The sequence below is a fragment of the Cheilinus undulatus genome, linkage group 11, assembly GCF_018320785.1.
Source record: "Cheilinus undulatus linkage group 11, ASM1832078v1, whole genome shotgun sequence".
Lineage (NCBI taxonomy): Eukaryota > Metazoa > Chordata > Actinopteri > Labriformes > Labridae > Cheilinus > Cheilinus undulatus.
Window position 1 is genome coordinate 13,747,650 of NC_054875.1, and position 15,047 is coordinate 13,762,696.

The following is a 15,047-nucleotide window of genomic DNA, read 5'->3' on the forward strand; positions in this document are numbered from 1 at the left end:
TCCTTTCTCAGTGAGTAGTATGGGGGAAATGTATGCTATCTGTTGATAGTCAGGTTTCCAGCAAATCTTGGACATGGTGCCATTGTGCTTCTTTCAATCATTCTTAGTTCACAGAGGATGATTTATTTATATCATTTTGTGAACCAATTTCTTTTCGACCAATACTATTCACAGAAAACTGACTCTTCAGGTCTTCAGCATTTTGCTACTGATGCAGAAAGTTTATAAAAAGTTTGCAACATAAATGAATCCATGGAGCAACATCCAGCAACTTGTAGTCTAATAAAAGACAAGTACCTTTAAATTTGTCCTCCCTCTACCTACAACTCAGTCACACAGCTTCCTTTATGCTCAGTTCCCTTCAATCTGAGACTCAATCAGTAAAACCAATTAACTCAGAGGTCTGGCTGTTTAAAACCCTAAACTATGTGATCCATCACTTCACAAGCAAAGTCTTTTTTTTTCTAAAAACAGAATATACAAGAATAAACAGCCTTACATCTGCACAGAGGAGAACAGCGGTGTTGTCAACATCAGTGCATTTCATGATCCAGGGTCAAGGCCATTAGTGTGGACCACCCTGCTGACTGGACAACTATGCAACCTTTCCTGAAACCAGATCTAGCAGAAACACAGAGACATGGATCATTGCTGTCATCAGGTTCAATTCTACACATACCAGACCCCGGTATCTGTGATTGGTAGTGTAATTCAAACACAGCAAAGCCCATATTTTTAAGATGCAAGGTCCTCTCCCCAACATTGTCAACATGAGGTGTTAATATATCGTTTTAAATCATGACTGGACATATAATGAACAACTGCTGAGTAGGGCCACCATTAAAGATTTTTTAAAATAAAGAATACCTTAAAATATTTTTTGAGAAAAACAACATTTTTGAGATTATAAAGTTGTATTTCAACATGAAACCAAATCCAGATTTTCTGAGTTTAGGAAAGTGAAAATTATGAGAAAATAAAGATTCTAAAAAGTCATACATTTTGAGATTATGATCTCCAGAAAAAAATCATGTAGCTATCTATAGTCAATAATTTAAGATATTGTAAAGTTTAAAAAAAAAAAAAAAAAAACAGAATAAGCAGTGTTTGAATACCCCCAGTTTACAGGAATGTTTCTTCTAAGTCCAGATGATAAAATAATGTAGTGATTCTGGGCTAAAATCACAGCTTTGTCTTTATTGCTAATTCCCATTAAGAAGTGTCATTTTATTAAGCTCTCAAATGCAGCACTGGTGCAAGGGAAACACTTTCATCTGGCCTGGTTCGTCCCTGCAGTTTTCAACTCATATCAAAAACATTTAAGTTTGGGTTCTCATAAATTTGTGTCTTTTAAAGTTTAAAAAAGTTTTTCTCCCCTCATAAATGAGTTTTTCCTCAAAAAATTAACAGATCCTCTTTATGTTTTTTTGTTGTTGTTTTAGGGTGGCCTTCATGTGCTATTGTAATGATGGATAGTTCGTACTTAGATCTTTGGCAAAGACTTCTCAGGCTGACCACACACACCAGACGATTTTCAAATCTTAAACAATTCTAAAATCATGGAAGACATAAGGATGAATTCAAATGATTATCATCTCTAATCCTCTATATGCACACACTAGACAACTCAACCAGACCTTCAGACCACTGGAGAACACACACCTGCTGACCTGCAGGTGACCTGGCATAACCATGTGGCTTCAGGAAAAAACAAAATATCAAAACATGTTTGGTATTATGTGAGGTTATGACGCGATTTAGAGCAGTAAAACAATCATGTTGACAACCCACACTTGAGGAATATTTAGACAAATAGTCGTATGCAATGAAGCTCCACTCGGGATACGCCCCCATGGTCGTCAGGGGAGAAAAATCTTGCCTGGACTCAGGCTGAATATCCTGTAGTGTGGCTTAGTTAAGTAAGTGTGATGTTTAGCAAAAATTGAAACAAAAGAGGACTCAAATGCAAAGGCACTCCTTACAAAAATCAAAATGCACAAAAGACCAAAAATACAAAATCTTAAGCTCACCAATAGACACAAGGGACCACTGGAGATAAAGGTGTTGACTGGAGTTAAGCACAAGACTTCACAGAGGGAGACTTCACAACAAACTGACAGAAACACAGAGACTAATAGACAGGGAGTGATTAGACACAGGGAGACAGGTGTGAAGAACAAGACGCAGGTGAAACAGGAGAGGGTAATCAAGGTGGATGGAAAAACACAAGGGCAGGAAGAAAACCAGAAATCACACACAAGGAAGGCAACTACAAAATAAAACAGGAAATGCTGAGGAGTTAGTGAAAGAAAACAAGAATGCATAGAGGAACTGAATAAGACCACATAAATAGAAACCAGACAGAGAAACACTCAAGGACAACAGAGGTGGTGAAACAAACACAACACACTCAGAAAAAAACACAAGACTGTCAAAAAAAAAAACATAAAATAAACCAATAAGATACAAGTGGGGAACTCACTAAGGAAAAGCTAGGAGCTAATGAGATAAAGGACTAGAAAGCATTGGTTTCTCTGTCCTGGTCTCAGATATGAATACTAAACTGACACGTGTTCTAGTGTCTAGTGTTACCTTGTTAAGATGCCTGTGAGCGGGTTTGATTATGTTTTTACAGTTATTAATCTGTGCTCTGTGTACGGTAGATTATTTAATCCTCTTCAGTGTGTGGAGTTTCTGTATTCAGCAGTGTGTTTTTGTGAGCGTCCTTTGTTTTTCCTCTGACTCAGCTGTTTGAGTGATGAAGAGATCAAAGTGTGAGAGTTAGACAGCACTGCAGTGAAGTTTCAGCAGTCGATGAATAAACATGAGGGACATTTATGCAATACACACGTATACACACATCCCTTAAAGAACATCATATTGCCCACAATAAACTGCTGCATCTTAACATACAGTAGCTGTGGAGGGGGAACACGGAAATACACACATGCATACACTTTTAATAAGAGGTTGAATTAAATAACGTCAAAAACAAACTGCAGACACATTATATTATAGAGTCTGTGTGTGTTTCATTAAGTCGGGCTCAGCCTCTGCTTGTTTGTCTTTGTGCTGAGAGGGGCGACGGGATAATCCTGTATTTATGAAAGGTACACATATACACAGTGTCCTCACACACCCTGTCTAGAGCCCAAACTAAGAGAAAAACACACACAATCACAGAAAAGGGCATGAACATAGGAAAGTGCATAGGATTGTAAAGGCACACTCATAAGCCCCGCCCTCCTCCTCTCTTGCCCTCTCTCTCTCCCTCTCTTTCTCTGTCTGCTCCACCTGTTAAGTGGGGAGAATCTTCTGGCAAAAACTTGTCTGATAGATTACTGGTGGGTTATTGACTTCAGAAGCCAATGACAGGATAATCTCAGGCCTCAGTAAAGAAAAAAAGGTAGCAGCTTATTACAGTGGCAGGGTTATATTTAAAAAGGTGAGACATCTACTGCTGTTTTTTTACTTTTTTGGGTGAGAATTCATTCACTGATAATGTATCTGCTGGTAGCTCCAACATGTATAATTGTTTGGAGCTTAAAGGGATATTTCAGTATTTTTAAGCTGGGTTGTGTAAGGTAGTGGTGGCACTAGCCTCCAGAGATTTCAGAGAGTGCTGCCCCTTTAAGCATGAGGCTCTTGTGGAAGCTAGGCCCCAGAGCATGTCAGATTTCATGATGCTCAGCATAATTTTGTGAATTTCAGCTAAAATGGGCCAAAAGACAATATTGAATCAATTATACACTATTTTTAAAACATTTTATTTTTCACGCAGAAAGTTTCTGTGCTTGGCACTATTTTGCAGTGTGAGCTTCAGCTACATGTTCTTCCACCTTGGTGTATCTGATCAGCTGATAGATCTCCGGGCTTCAACAGAGACATCAAACTAAAACTAGTTATTTTAGCTCAGTTTTCCACCTCAACCACTGACATGTTGTTTCTGTAAAGGAAACATCATGCAGGCTAGCTTTTCTAGTAATCAATCATTAAAAGAATAACGCCACAGCCATGAACTTACCTGGATAACAAATTTCCATTCAGCTCTTCCATTTAAATATATCTTCAGAAAGTTGAAGAAAGTCGTTAAAACACCAGCTTTCTGTTAAGTAGGGAACTCTGGATGGGGAGTGATGCAGGCTGTAGGCATCTGTGAGCCGCTATCCTCAATCACAAATATCCTGGAATGTTGTGACAACAGTAGCTCTCCATGTTCATGTGCTCACAGTTTAAACACCCACAACCACCAGATACCTCAGGATCTCTCCTGCCAATCAGTTTCTCCTCTAGTTTCTGTTGCTAATTGTACAAGCTAACCATACTGTATCCCACAATGCTTTGTACAGGCTGACAACCAATGGCAGGCTGTCCCACTGTCCATCATGCTTTGTCAAACTGTGCATCTTTGACTGTGCAGATCATGATGGAGACGGCCTGAATAGCTCATAATGGAGAGAAAGACAGACAGAAATCCTGTGATGTAACCCTCTGTGTCACTGAAGACAGGAACTGCTTTAAAGGGCACATATTATGCAAAACACAGCTTTTCAGGCTTTTATAACAAAAATATGCACCCCTGGCCTATCCACAATTCTCCCAAGAACCAAAACCATGCTTTAGACATGCACATATCCAATACTGGAGTGTTTTTTCAGCAACAAACATCACAGGCATGTCATAGGGACCTCTGAGACCAATAAAGACTTGTATTAAAGGGTCAAATATGTGACCTTTTAGAAATGGCTCAAAACAGCACTGACAAAAAGTGCCAGGACTGTTTTGTAAATATGGCAATATTTTGATGACTTTTTATCAAAGAATGATTATTTGGTAACACTTAATGGTAGGGTACAATTCTCACCATCAAATAGCTGTTTATTAGCATGCTAATTAGTAGCATCCTAACTGCTTATTAGCCATTATTATCATGTTTTTAGAACCTTATCCTAAAAACCATAAGGCTAAAAGACCATTATTTTCAGCTGTTTTGCCTTAATACCCTCTGTATAACTGCATATTACATGAAATATTAATAGCAAATTAGGAAGCTGTTTCATGTTGATTATGTTCTTTATATGCTTCACTTAGTATGGCCCTTTGAAGGTAGTAGTACAACATGAATAGTTCTCCCCCTTAATTAATTGATACAGGTTCTGGCTCTCTTGCCAGGAACTATAAAATTTGTTACATTGAATTATGACAGTAGGTATCTTCAGAAGATGGGAAAATGACTGGTTAATAAGTGTGAAACCGCAAGTGAATTAGACATCACATTAGTTTAGGGTAAACATTCTGAGTTAGATGGTTTAAATAGGAGTTATTTGGGCATAACTAAGAATATAAATGTTATTCTTTGTTTCATGATAATAGACTTTATCAGAGTAATTAAGGGAGAAGAACTGTTCATGTGGTAATACTACTTTATAAGGCCCATACTAAAGCATATTATAATCCTAATAAATGTGAAACACATAAACACACTGAAACTGTACTCATCTGAAGAGCTGTATAGCCTTGCTTTCCCGAATGCACCATGCTTTAAGGGCCAGTGTGCACTGGAATCATCCTAATACCACAACTATCATCAAGTACCTTAAACAATCCAACTTAAAAAAAATACTGAAATATCCCTTTAAATCAATCAGTTATTCAATCTTTATTCATATAGTATAGCTTCAATTCCTAAGCAAAGTTATCTCTTAACACTTTACAAAGATGGAAGGTCTAGACTGTACTATAATTTAAAAAGACCCAACATTACTCCACCTTGAGCTCAGTACTAAGAAAAAACAGATCCAAACTCATGTTGAACAGCCAAAAGCTGTGTTAGGGTTGTAAAGGAAGAGAGAAGAGGGGGGAGCAGAAAGCAAGAGAAAAAGCAGAGCAACAGCATTGAATAAGATACATTATGCCAGTACTGGCCTTGAATCCATCTCCCATTTTCATGGTTATGCCTGTAATGTCAGAATTGATGGCAATAATATGTGAAGATTTTGCAGTAATGACTGAATTAGACAGAAGATTGGCCCATGTCAATGTTAACAGTAACAGTGAGTTTGGTATTTGCAGGAACGACCATGTAAAATGATCATTCTAAGACTAGCATTAACAACAATAATGGGGAAAATGGGTGTATTTATAGCAAATCACTTTGAGCAGTTATAAAATTTTCTTTAATATTTGAATAATAAGAAGAATAACTGTAAGACAGATCAGTTTAATTGGCTGGCAGAGGGGATGTTTCTCTGCTCTTTCATTGTGCATACCAAGCAGTCTAAGTCTGGATTTCACTCCCTTAACAAAGCATGACAACCGCAGCAAAAAAAATCAGAACCACAAAACATATTTACATTTTTTTGAAACATGCATCACAGACAAGAAAAAGAGAGAAAATGAAAACACACACACAGGCATACAGGATGAATCAGTGAGCAGTGAAATGATGGGTGTGTCCTGGTTGGCATCCCAATTGGTTTGACTAATGAAAGAGCATCCCATCTCTTATCAATGAATTATGCAGCACACAGATCAGAAAATGCTCCCTTGCACAGAATATTAATATAAATGCACATGCTGCATGCATGTGTAGACAAACATGCTGGCACAAACTGCTGACATGAGAAAACCTGAAGGTTAAAAAAGAGGCTGAAATCTGCTTTGACTTGGTTTTACAAGTTTAAATCTTTACATAACAGTATGAGTGCAGCAGCTGAAATCATGGCCCACTCAGTCTTGTTGCATGGATCAGCTGAAGGACAAGGGCCCTCTCAGGTGAAGCAAGCTTCATAATGGATTGACAACTTATAAACAGAGCAATCCCTGCAAGTTAGATCAAGCAAACTTCTCAAGCTGCGCTGATTTCATACCTGATGTGCATCATTATCCTCAATCACCTGATAACACATCTTGGACACATCTTAAGGTTTCCAGTCGATCCATCTGCTCTGCCGTTGCCAGTCCTGCACCAGCTGCCACCTCACCACCATCCACCAGTAGGCTTTGACCAGGTTTAATCTGGTATAAAGTACCACAGTATCACTTCTCAGGTTTCAGCATGTAGAACAGCTCTACAAGAAGAGATGAGGTCAAAGAAAAGACTCCATATGCAAACATATACAAACATGCTCTGCTACTGCAATAAAAATTTAAAACCATGACAAAGAGGAGTTATCTGACAAACCTAAGTTAATATCCAGGTCAACCATCTGATTTTATCCAATAAGTTTGAGAAACTAATCATTTTCAGACCTGAGTGCTTGTAATAGTCATAATGGGTTGTAAAAATGCATTACGTAACAACACCCCCCAGCTTGTAAACAGTTTTTACCTCATTATGTAATTACCCCCACATTTTGTTATATCCTAGGGCAGTTATTCCCAAAGTAGGATGGAAGAATGCAAGAATGCAAGAAAAGAAATTCCAAGGTTACCCCTGGCCCTAAAAGTAAGATCCAAGCCCCTCAGAAATCCCCAGAATGTCTCATAACAAGCAAATTATAAGTTGGGTAGATCTGTGTGGACATATTGAAACAATAAATTAATGTAAAAAACTGTGTAACCTGTGTAGTGCTATGGCTACAATAAATAGAAATGTATGATACAGTGGTGTGAAAAAGTATTTGCCCACTTTCTGATTTCTGAGTTTTTTTGCATATTTATCACACTTAAATGTTTCGGATCATCAAACCAATTTTTATATTTCACAAAGACAACCCCAGTAAATAGAAAATGCAGTGTTTGAATGATTATCTTGTTTTTTAAAGGGGGGAAAAAATCCAAACCTCTCTGTCCCTGTGTGAAAAAGTAATTGCCCCTCTTATGAAATCATGAGTTAACTGTGATTAACCACAGTTCTTGGAAAGCTGAGTTCAATTTCACTGGCCACACCCAGGCCTGATTTGTTGAATCAAAAAAATCACTTAAATAGAAACTGTCAGACAAAATGAAGTAGGCTACAAGATCTCAAAAAGAAACGCATCATGTCACGAGCCAAAGAAATTCAAGAACAAATGAAAAAACAAAGTGATTGGAATCTATCAGTCTGGAAAAGGTTACAAAGCCATTTCCAAGGCTTTGAGACTCCAGCAAACCACAGTCAGAGCCATTATCCACAAATGGAGAAAACAAGGAACAGTGGTGAACCTACCCAGGAGTGGTCAGTCAACATAAAGTAGCCCTGAGAGTGATTCAACTTTTGTCTCGTCAGTCCACTGAATATTTTCCCAAAAGTCTTGTGGATCATCAAGATGTTTCTTGGCAAATATGAGAAGAGCCTTGGTGTTCTTTTTGGTCAGCAGTGGTTTTGGCCGTGCCTATGGATGCCATTTTTGCCCAGTGTCTTTCTTATTGTTGAACCATGAACACTGACCTGAACTGAGTCAAGTGAGGCCTGAAGGTCTTTAGATGTTGTTCTGGGTTCTTTTGTGACCTTCTGGGTGAGTCGTTGATGTGACAAATTACTGATGGTAGGCCAGCCAGTCTTGGGAAGGTGTTCCAAGTTTTCTACATTTGTGGATAATGGCTCTCAGAAATGGCTTTGTATCCCTTTCAATGACTTTGTCTCTTTTTGAGATCTTTAAGTCTACTTTACTTTGTCAGACAGGTTCTATTTGAGCGATTTCTGGATGTTTTAACTTTTTTAAAAGTGAAACTTTTCAACATGGCGTAAAGGCAGACTGATGCGTTATAGTTCCAGGCTGTCTGTTACCCTGTGAGTGAAGGCTAAGAGAGTTTTTTATGCTTACAGGAGTTAGAATATTTGACAGGATCATGTGAGATCAGTCAGAGCTCATGTGTTATATAATGTAAGTCTATGCATGGATGAGTGATGGTAAGGAAGTGACAACTTCATTAGAAAATTGAAAGGAGAGAAAATGTCTGAAAACAAACCCGTTTAAACATGACTAGAAGGTTAAGAGAATTTCCCATGTTGACATGCAGGATTTCAATCGTTGTTTTAATATTTTGCAGAGTTTGGTTAGTTGAAAGATGACAAAACACTCATATAGAGTTAAGCCATTATTTTACAGGGCTTTATGTCTTCAATATGTCAAACCTTATGTTATCTTTTATCTGCTGAGGGAGTCTCAACATCTCCAGGGGTCATAAAAAGAAATTCTTACAGCTGTTTTTGTGAATTCTTGTCATGCCTGAGCTCTGACATTGAAACGGAGTAATAAAAGTGATTGGCCTGAGTACAGAATCACAGCAGTCGGTTAGGGAGCTCCAAGCAGTCATATTTGTTTTCAGGGGGGCTGACAGCTGCAACCATGAATGACAGCTGGAAAGCTTCTGATAAAGACAGATTTTACTTTTAAGAAATATTTCATAACAACATACAGCAGGACAGGAAACAAAATACGCCTAAAACGTGTTTACTTTCATATTAAAGCTCAGTTTCTCTGAAGGCTTTGTCATCATATATTTTCTGTCCACGTCAGGACAATTCTGTGTCACTGCCTTTAAATAACTTCAGTTTTATCTTTCTGACATACTTGAGACAGAAAAGGAACCAAAATATCTTGAAAGCAAAGACCCTTTTGCTTTCAGCAGCTCATAAAGGCTAAAACTCGACAAGGTGTCACGTTTGCTGAGAAGTTGCATTTTATAAATGCTCATTTATGACACATAAGTATGTTTGATGTTTCATGATGGCATGCCATTCTCCAAGGTAAAACTGGTTGAGACAACTGTTTGTGTTTAGCTGAAGAAGAGCAACAAAACTGATATAATGCATATTGGATTGTCTCCAGGTTATGATTTTAATATCTATTGTGCATTGTGGTCTGCATTGATATTAAAAAAAACAAACCTTCTATTTGAATATAAAGTAATGACTCTTTTCAAAATAATAATTGGGTTTTTTGAAAAAGTTCTCGAGGAAATAAAAATATTAGGTGTTAAGCTGTTTCATATCTTAAAAGATGAATACAATGAAAGTTATGGTAAATTGTTGGATGTCTAACTGAATGTGGGAAAAGTTAAAAAATCATGAGGTAAACAGTAGAACCATTTAGACATAGTCTAAGTTCAAATCAGAGTTTCAGAGGATTTTTTTCTACTCTCTAAAATTGTGAGGTCACAAAATCGCAAGTCTTTAAATGGATATCTTTGCCCTGGCACAGTTCAAGCAAGAAGCTACCAACTTTCTAGCTGTAACTTCCAGGAAGGAAACAGAATGCTCCAGTAATTCATCAAACTTGTTTGAATCTTGATTGAAGAAAACTCAGATTAAATCTTGACTAGAGTTCATCAAAAGCCATGAGAGAGACTCTATGGTCAAGTGTAAGAAAGTTCTTGGGTCTGATGAGACCAAAATGGTGCTTTTGGCCGTCAGACAAGACACTATGTTTGGCAGACACCAAACACTGCACATCACCACAAACACACCACCCTCCCTGTGAGGCACAGTGGTGGCAGCATCATGCTGTGGGGGTGCTTCTTGGCAGCCAGCCTTGGAAGGCTTGTAAAGGTAGAGGGTAAAATGCGTGCAGTGAAATATAGGATATAGGCGGACAATCTTATTCAGTCAGCAAGAGGACTACAGCTTGAGAGAAGATTTCGTTTCCAGCGAGACAATGAGCTGAAGCATACAGAGAAAGCTACACAGAAACTGTTTAAAGACCAACAAGATTAATTTGGAGTGGTCAAGTCAAAGGCCAGTACACTGTGCAGACAGAACACTGCACAGAAAAAAAAATGTGTGGAAATTGAGGGCAAGGATGATTTAACTATGAACAGCAAAGGGGGTGTTTCAGATTGTATGGAAGAGTCAGGAATGCAAACATAAAGTAGCACTGACTCTAGATCTCTGGCCAGTTTGCTGTGTTTTGTGTTAATAATTTGACCTTAAAGCCTGTGAAACAAAAACAAATTTTAAGTAAGGTGTTTCACCCAAAGATGCCTTAAGAGAAAATGGGATCCGCTGTAATTGAGAAATTAGAGGCGAAATAAGACACCAGTGAAAGCTAAGTGATGAAACAGAAAAATGTGTACTTTTTATTGTTAAAAAAAACTTTGAGACAAATGCAACTTTCTCAGTTATAAAGAAAAAACCCAGAGTTAAGATTATTTCCAGAGTAATCGACTCTAAATTTTAGTCAATATTTTCTACAGCCAAAGGCAAGAAAACTCTTTATTTTCTCATCAAGAACTCACTAAACGGTTCTTAACCTCTATCATCACTGCTCTATCCCTTCATTTCTACTAAGTTAAGGCCCTCATGAGTTTCCACAGCCCTCACCAACACAGTCAGGTGAGGCACTGTTGCATAAACAAATATCATGCTATCTTTGGTTATCATAAATTCTCAAACCAACAAGTCATTTACACTTTCATCATCTGGAAACCACAACAACAAACAACAACAGCAAGGTCCAAAGACATCCATGCATCATCAGGGTCTGCAGCTGTCCTCTCCTCCTTTTGGTGTGAGTTGTTTTACAGCATCCTGCTAAAGCTGAAAGTGGAGCCAAGAAAACTCTCCCCCCTTATCACCCTACATGGCACTGGTACAAAAGTAGCTTAGGACACAGCATGGGAACAGGGAGATAGATAAATGTGACAAAAGAAAGATGGAGGTGAGCCAAAAAGATGGAGGAGGAGTGATAAAAGAGGTTTGTGTGTGAGAGATGGAGTTCAGAAAGCTTTGAAGAAAAGAAGAAAGAATATTCCCATGGTCTGTTAGGCTGGAGATAAACTTGATGTTAACTATGGGTATGTGAGAGCATGATGGCTGCCACGCGTCTTAAGCAATTGGTTTGGTGCATCTGTCGTACACGTCCTAAAAAAACTACTGTGAACTCGGCGTGCAGTATTTACAGTAGTACAGCAGGACGAGGACAGCTTCCACACCAATCTAAATCAGGACAAAACTTTGCTTTCTTAAATTAATTTATTGCAGGGGCAGAAGTATTTGTTGGGAGGATTATGCTGTCATTGATAAAAGGGAAAATTTGTTGAAGGACACAAGGTCAAGCCACCAGATTTAGAGATAAAAGCCACTTTCAAACACACACCTTTATAGAGCCTTAAAGAAAATACAACCCAGACACCACAGATTTAACGGCATCCTCATAACCAATAACAAACTCTACCTCCCTCACTACATACACAAAAGGTCCAGTCATTATAGACAAACCCAAAGACCTCACAGCCCCGTAAAACCATATAAATCCCAGAGCTGACCTGTGATTGTGCTGTGATTCATCGACTTTTAAATAAACCAAAGCAAAGAGGAAAATAGCCCAAAAATACAGTGAAGTCAAAGGAAGAAAAAAAGTACAGACATCAAGCAGTTTAGAGAAAAAGAACGGGAAATAACAGAGAGAAAGGTCAAAGCAAACGTAGCGCTGACATAATAGGACGTCCCATCCTTTTCCTGAGCAGGGGCCTCACTGTTCAAACAACTTTAACAGTCAATGGATGAATCCAAAGGGAGATGGTAAAATGCTGCTTCCCCTTGTTAAAGCCTGTGTTCACAAGCTGGTGAATGAACGCTGTGTACACACATAACGCCGTTTCACGTTAATCCGTGTTATTCTCTTTGTCTCCACATTTCTGGGGGCAGGAAGCGAGTTCAGAGGAAGGGGAAAGTGAAAACACGACGAGGGACAAGAAGTGAAAGCCACAATTTAATGAATCATGGTAAAGTCAGACTGTAAAAGAGTCATTTGACAGGGAAAAAGCAGCCTTTTATGAAAATTTAATGCCCTGGCACACACCCACAGTCCACAGGTGAAGGTCATGGCTCGTGAGTCTGGATGAAAAGAGGGAAGTTTTTATTACCAAGTGTGGAGGGATGGAGATGTTGAAAGTTTATGGTTAAGAATTTGATTTATTCACCTTGTAAAACCAATTTTAACATTTGTTAACCAGGAAATGGAAATTTCAGCAGCTCTTTACAGCGTGAAAAAACCCTTAGACAGCCTTGAAGGCGATCCAAATACGCTTTCAACCAATTCAAGTCACACATAGTGATTTTTATTTCTCTTTTCTGTCACGTGTGATCCAACAGTACATTGCATTACTTTTCAATTCCATAACATAATGAGGTTTTTAGAGCCCATTTACTCTGGAAAGGGAGCACACAAATGTAAAACTCAGTCAAGGATTACAGCAGGACCTTTGAGCTCTCAAGCCCAAACAGCCTCACTTACACAAGTCTCTGACAAAAAACTCTTTTTTAAATCAAGCTCTGAGTGTCAGGTCTAATACTTTAGATTCAGATAAATGCTGCATTCTTAATTTCTCACAACTTAATCCTGATTTATTCTTCTAACATGTCTCGCTCAGTGTCCTAGCGTAAGGCCGCGTTCTGCAGGATTACCTTTAATCAATGATAACAATGTGGAAGGACACAGCAAGTTAAACAATTTGGAAAGTAAAGTCACATTCAAAATTAAGCCATGATGTGCACAAACATCATGATGCAAGAAAATAAAGCTGAAAATCAGAGACAACTTTAATAGAAAAGAATTAAATTATGGTGAAAAGGGGCAAAAAGGGAGCAACATGGGATAGAAGTGTGCAAAGTAGCTAAAACGTAGCAAAAATTGGACAAAAAGTGGCATTAATGGGCAAATCATGGCAAAAAATATGTTAAAAGTGGGAAAAAGAAGTGACAAGCCTTGGCCAAAAGCAGCAAAAAGTAGATATAAGGGCCATAAAGACTCTTCGAAAAAAACTAAAGTGGCTAAATGTCTTAAAACTGGAAGAAAGCAGTGGCTAACATGGGCCCGAAGTGGCAAAAATTGTTGAAAAGCAGCAAAAATTGGCAAAATGGGATGGCATTGCAAAAAAAGGAATGTCAAAATGGGCTTAAAGTGGCAAAAAACATAAAAATTGACAATGTAACGCTGTTCTTCACATCCATGTTCTTTGGAAGTCGTTCTGGGTTCTTTTGTGACCTTCTGAATGAGTCGTTGTTGCGCTCTTGGAGTCATTTTAGTTGGACGACCACTCTTCCCAGTTTTCTACATTTGTGGATAATGGCTCTGACCATGGTTCGCTGAAGCCCAAAGCCTTGGAAATGGCTTTGTAACCTTTTCCAGACCGATAGATTTTAATCACTTTGTTTCTCATTTGATCTTGAATTTCTTTGGATTGTGGCATGATGCGTTTCTTTTTGAGATCTTGTAGCCTACTTCACTTCATCTGACAGCTTCTATTTAAGTGATTTCTTGATTCAACAAATCTGGCGGTAATCAGGCCTGGGTGTAGCCACTGAAATTGAACTCAGCTTTTCAAAAACTGTGGTCAATTACAGTTAACTTATGATTTAACAAGGGGGGCAATTACTTTTTCACATAGGATCAGATAGTTTTCGATTTTTTTCCCCCTTAATAAATAAAAATATCAATTAGAAGCTGCATGTTGTGTTTACTTGGGTCGTCGTTGTGAGATATTAAAATTGGTTTGATGATCTGAAACATTTAAGTGTGATAAATACACAAAAAAATCAGGAATCAGAAAGGGGGCAAATACTTTTTCACTGCACTGTACATGCAATCAACAACTGCGAATGATGCATCAGGAAATTGAAGGCCATCTCATTTTGCAAGGGAAGAATTCACTACTCCTTGTAAATCTGTTTATAGAGGCAAGCAGGCAATCGAAATTGAGGGACAGAGGTTCAAGTTAGAAATGGGACTGAACCTATGAACATATGCAAAAAGTGAAGGTCTCTTATGGAGGATTTACATTTTTATAATCTCATTAGGTCAATATGCGTGTTGGCTGGCTGATTAAATTCAAACTTCCTTGGTAATAACCTGGCTCCCTCTATTCTTTTCTGTACAGCTCTTTTCCAGCTGCTCTGTGTTCAACGTTCGTGTCTTTCTTTGCACCCTGCTAAAGAGGGGAAGCACCAGAACAAACCGAATCCAAAAGGCTCTTTGTCCCCCAGCGTCAGAAAACACACTCACGCTCTTTCCTCCTTTGTCTGCCTCCTTCGCTCATACACCCAGCATGAGCATGAGTCTTTCCCCAGTCTTCAGCTCCAACAATGCTCCATCTCTGTGCCCCGGCCCACACACCAGAATACC